Raw genomic sequence first — 5,992 nt, forward strand, 5'->3', positions numbered from 1 at the left:
AGCACACTGCTGGACTGGCAGGAGTCTGAGAGTCTCCCCAGCAGGTGTTTACTCCAATAACCTTGTGGGGGAGGGTCTTGTGATTTTTTTAATTTTGGTTTTTCAAGGTAGGGTCTCACTGTAGCCTAGGCTAACCTGAAATCATTTACTATGTAGTCTCAGGGTGGCCTCGAACTCAGCGATCCTCCTACTTTAGCCTCCTGACTGCTGGGGTTAAAGGCATGCGCCACCTTTTAAGTTTTAGCTTTCCCAGACCTGTTTGCCTCCAGAGCCTCCCTCCTGCCTCTGGGAGGAAATGCTTCAATTTAGAGGAAGTTGCTATGCAACGCTCACCCCTTCTGAGCCCCTACACTCTTTCTGCCCCCTCTTGCCCAGATGTTCCCCAAGGCTTGATGGGAGAGGGACAGATGTCATTCTATGGCTAAGCATTGGGCTACTATGCCACAGCAACAGCCACTGAATCTTAGGAGCCTGACCGGTTGGGTCTTTAGTACACCTGCCATAGCAAAAAAGAAATTCCTTTCTATGACTGATTGAGGCTGATAGCAACAGTGATCTATGGGCATAGACACAAATGGTTAGAAGGCAATTGACAGGTACATCACATCCATTCAACAAAACAGTTACATTTCATCAAGTTTCCAAGGGCTGTGGCCATTAATGGCCATGGGATCTCCAACTGCATGCTACAGCAACCCGGAGAGACTTTGACAGCTCAGGTCAACATAGTGCCTACGGCTGCCACTCGCCTTTCCTATAAAGTATCAGGACTTGTCTGAAAGCCTGCCTCCTGAGGCAGGTGGTTCCCCAAGTTTCTTGGCAAGAGCCTAAAGAGCCTAACATCTCTGGTTCCTGGATTTTAGACCAAAAGCTGTATAATTAGTAAAATGGTGGCTCTCGTCTGATAATTAGCCTATGGTTGGGAAGAAACTTGGGAAGAAAAAATGGTCAAAAGGACAGCTGTCAGCAGAAATGTTTGGTTAACAGTACATTTGATTTATACCTGCAACGATCTGTTGGTGGATCAATAAAGACTTTGGTAGCATCTTCTCCCTCAAAACAAACAAAACAAAACAAACAAGCAACAACAACAAAACAGTTACAGTTGAGGGCTTGGCATGGTGGCACATGCCTTTAATCCCAGCACTTGGGAGGCAGAGGTAGGAGGATCACCATGAGTTCGAGGCCACCCTGAGACTACATAGTGAATTCCAAGTCAGCCTGGGCTAAAGTGAGGCCTTACCTTGAAAACCAAAAACATACAAAGAGCAAGCAATGTTGGATCAAGCCACCGGCAGCCACGAAGATCTGCAAATGCACCTGATCAATGAATGCCGCCTCCCTCGTTTACAAAGTTGAAGTTATAGAACGAGTACACCATCGTCTGAATGTCATTCAAATGCCTCCTCATCTGGACTCCCAAACATCTGCCCATTAGGATGAAGGAGCAGGCCCAGCATATATTTGTATAAATACTCAGGGCAAGAGGCAGCTGCCATGGCAAAGCCATCGCCCACAGAAACATTAGACCAGAGAATCTCCTGATAGGTGGGGAAGGGTGTTTCAAATTATGTCTGATAGCGAAAGTGCCCAAGGGAAAGAAAAAAAATTCCGTGGAACCCATGCGTTTTGCACTATGGAACTCCTGAAGCAATGACATAGGTGTGTTTGTGGCTGCCATGTGGAGCGCAGGCATCACGCTGAATGAGATGGTGACGGGGTCACTTCCATACAACAGGAGTGCCGGGCAATAATGCAGGTTCTGATCAGTTCAACAGACATGGATGTACCATGTCACCTCTCCAGAGTCATCACCCATGTCATTGGGGATTTGCTGTCTGTCATCCCAGCAATCACACCCATGATAGGCCACTTTTTGGAATACTTTTGGATCAAGCACATTAAAGAAACTCTACAAACTTGGTGCAAACTGAAATTTACAGGCATCTCAACCCTAAGATCCTGGGGGCCATGTGCCACCTGGGATGATTCAAGCAGGAGGACAGATCATACAATGAAGTTCTTGCCACCTATCTAATCTTGAACCGTTCATCTGAGAGGGAGATATCTGTACACAGAACTGAGAGCTGAATGACGGGCTAGAACCACCACTCCTTCAGGTCTTCTGCCCTCCCGCTCCCACTGGGGAGGCGTATGAGTGCCCCAGCCATTTCCACCCTGGCCAGGCATGCGGAATACCAGATGCCTCATAACAAGTGGAGCAGAAGGGATACTACACCTCCTACCCTCTGCTGCTCTCCCAAAAGTGCCCTCAACAGTGCCCAGTGGGTGCTCGCTGGATGGGCAGCAAGTTGGAAGGGCACGTCTGCAGAAAGATGTGCATGGCTGCTTCTGTGAGGAGCTCATGCTTCCATGACCACCCATCAGAAGCACCTTCCTCACAGGGGCACCACAGGGCCTGAGCAGCACAAGTGTACAACATAGGAGCTTGTCTCCCAGGGACACACCACCAAAACCAAGCCTGGGTACAACTACCGCCACCAAGCACAACCAATGCCCAGGCTGGCGGAGAGTGTGTGGAATAATTCCAGACTCCAAAACATCTGTGCTGCTGGCTCCCCACTTGGGGAGGAACCTGGCTTCTTAGGAGAGACAGGCTACACCTGGAGCAGAGGACGACTGTCACACAGAGAAACAGGAGGTGGTGTGGCCAAGAGGCACTTGTGCGTTTTATTTCTTCTGGGCTGCTTTGATGTCCTTTGCAACTGACAAACTGTATCCATCTGTGCGCTATGGGATTCCCGCATCACCGCAGAAGGACCAGTTCGGCAGCATCCCCTTTATGTGGCCCCTGAGAACCTTGAGCTAGAAGCAGAAAGCAGAAGATGGCTACCTGAGGCTCGGGAGGAAGATGAGGGTTGGGGAAAGGAGCAAAGGTTCACAGCGCAGGAATCTGGTGGGAGCTACCGCAGGAGGTCAAGCACAGGGCAGAGTAGTGAGTCCTGTGTAGTCTAGTTGCTAAGAGAGTCCACTTCATGTGTCTGCGTGCTTTTCAGTAGAGGCTCCATGGGTCAAGAACCATATGGAGCTGGGCATGGTGGCGCACGCCTTTAATCCCAGAACTCAGGAGGCAGAGGTAGGAGGATCGCCATGAGTTTGAGGCCACCCTGAGACTCCATAGTGAATTCCAGGTCAGCCTGGGCTAGAGTGAGACCCTACCTCATAGAAAAAAAAAAAAAAAAAAGAACCACATGGACACTGACATTCGCCCAGTCATGAAAACCACTGAGCCAGGCAGCAAGTGTGGGATGGGGCCAGTGTGCTCCCACGTCTGGCCTGGAGGCCTTCATCTAGCACCAGAGTAGGCTAGTCCACACAGAAGAGGAGTCGTGAGAAATCTGCTTGCTATCCCTACCGTTCTGTTCTGAGTGGGGTTTATTTACTTATTGGTTTGGGAGGGAGAGAGAAAGAGGCAGATATGGAGAGGAAATGGGCACACCAGGGCCTCCAGCTGGTGTCTGTCTCTCCCGGGACAGCATTGGAGGACATCTGACCTGGTGAGTAGTCTTCTGCACACCTCTGGCAAGTCCCTCGTTCCTCTAGAGTCTCATTTTCTCCCTCTAGATGGGTCTGACAGGGTTCCCCTCACAACCACAAGGAGCTAGAAGAGGTGACTTCAGTGGGGCGTGGTTTTGGCACCTGTTACTGTAGAGGTTAAGGCATTTTCTTCAGGCAGAGAGGGAAAGATAGGGAGGGAGAGTGCATGTCATGGCCTCTAGCCACTGCAAACAAACTCCAGATGCATGCAGCACCTTATGCATCCGGCTTACGTGGGTCCTGGGGAATTGAACCTGGGTCCTTAAACTTCACAGGCAAATGCCTTACTGCTAAGCCATATATCCAGTCCAGGCCTTTTTTTTTTTTTTTAATAATGGGCTGGAGAGATGGCTCGTTATTAAGGTGCTTGCCTGCAAAGCCTAATGACCTAAGTTCAATTCCCCAATACCAGATGCACAAAGTGGCACACACGTCTGGAGTACGTTTGCAAAAGCTGGAGGGCCTGGCATGCCATTCTGTCTGTCTCTATTTTATCTCTCTCTGCTTGTAAATAAATAAATAAAAATTTAAAATATTTATTTAATTCATTTATTTTGAGAGAGACAAAGAGGGAGATAGAGAGGGAATAGGCATGCCAGGGCCTCCAGCCACTGCAAACAAACTCCAGACATATGTGCCCCCTTGTGCATCTGGCTTACGCGGGTCCTGGGGAATTGAACCTGGGTCCATAGGCCTTATAGGCAAGCACCTTAACTGCTAAGCAATTTCTCCAGCCCCCCAAACTATTTTTTCTGTTTATTCTTTGTTTTTCTTCCAAATTTTTATTAACAACTTCCATAATTATAAAAATACCCCATGGTAATACCCTCCCTCTCCCCACTTTCCCCTTTGAAACTTCATTCTCCATCATATCCCCTCCCCATCTCAATCAGTCTCTCTTTTAATTTTGATGTCATGATCTTTTCCTTCTCTTATGATGGTCTTGTGTAGATAGTGTCAGGCACTGTGAGGCCATGGATATCCAGGCCATTTTGTGTCTGGAGGGAGCATGTTGTATGGAGTCCTACCCTTCCTTTGGCTCTTACATTCTTTCTGCCACCTCTTCTGCATTAGACCCTGGGCCTTGGAAGGTGAGATAGAGATATTGCAGTATTGAGCATTGTGGTCATTTCTTTCCATCACTGTGATACCTTCTGAGTCATTCTAAGGTCACTGCCATCTGAAAAGAGAAGATTCTCTACCCAAAGTGAGAGTAGCATTAATATAAGGGTATGAATATTAAGAGAAGTGCTTACTGGGCAGTTTGGTGAGCATAGTATATACATTTAGCCAGACACCAGCAGAAGTTACATCCCAAGGGCTCACAACTACCCCTGTTTTAAGTTTTCAGTATCAAGGATGTATTCCCTCCCATGGAGCTGGTCTCCAGTCAATTAGAGGGCAGTTGGTTTCCCCCATAACAGATTGCACTATTGCACCCGTTGGCTCATTTGGCCTGGCTGGCCAAATATAAGGCTGGCAGTGTCCACTATTGAGTCTCTTCACTGGTGATTTCTCTCTCCCCCATTGAACTGCATGCAGCATGGCTTTTTCCAGCTTTCTGTCAGCTGGTCTACATGGAGGAGGTTATCAGCTCAGTTCCAGCAGGATTTCTCAGTGGCCTTGCAGCCCAAGTATATGGAGTCTTCAGCAATAGGGTCTTACCATCTATTCCTGGTGGGAAACCAAGGGTCTTGGCAATGGCCTATAATGTTTTGGGGGCATCAGGGACCAAAATACTTTTTTAAAGCCACCTAAAAAAAATCCTTCAAGCTTTTTTATTTACTGTTGAGGAAAAATGGCAGTTCATGTTCACTCAAAATCCCATGCTTATCTTGGGAGGATTACCATGAGTTCAAGGCCACCCTGAGAATACAGAGTGAATTCCAGGTCAGCCTGGGCTAGAGTGAGACCCTACCTCGAAAAACAAAAAACACACAAACAAAAAAACAACAAAAAATTCCATGCCTAAATATTTTACATAATCACAATGTCAGAAGTTCTTCCAGGGGCTGAAGAGATGGCTCAACATTTAAGGCACTTGCCTGCGAAGCCTAAGGACCCAGGTTTGATTCCTTAGCACCCAAGTAAAGCCAGATGCACAAGGTAGCAGATTTGTCTGGAGTTCATCTGCAGTGGCTGGAGGCCCTAGTGCACCCATTCTCTCTCTCTCTCTAATAAATAAATAAAAAGTACATTAAGAAAATGTTCTGCTGGGCATGGAGCATGCTTTTAATCCCAGCACTTTAGTAGGCTGAGTTAGAAGGATTCTTGCTATAAGTTAAGGTAGCTGGGGGCTACAGAGTGAATTCCAGGTCAGTCTGGACTAGAATGAAACCCTACCTCAAAACAATCAAAAACAGGCTGGGGAGATAACTCAGCACTTAAAGACACTTGCTTGCAAAGCCTAATGGCACAGGTTCGAAACCCCAGT

At 47.6% G+C, this 5,992-nt stretch overlaps 1 non-coding gene across 1 annotated transcript; it reads left to right on the forward strand.

The window, feature by feature from the left end:
- The first annotated feature begins 631 nt into the window (after nucleotides 1-631).
- Nucleotides 632-762, forward strand: LOC123461306. The gene has a single exon (XR_006637595.1). It is a non-coding gene; the product is annotated as a small nucleolar RNA SNORA44 (small nucleolar RNA).
- Nucleotides 763-5,992: the final 5,230 nt, after the last annotated feature.

Source organism: Jaculus jaculus, chromosome 5, assembly GCF_020740685.1.
Source record: "Jaculus jaculus isolate mJacJac1 chromosome 5, mJacJac1.mat.Y.cur, whole genome shotgun sequence".
Lineage (NCBI taxonomy): Eukaryota > Metazoa > Chordata > Mammalia > Rodentia > Dipodidae > Jaculus > Jaculus jaculus.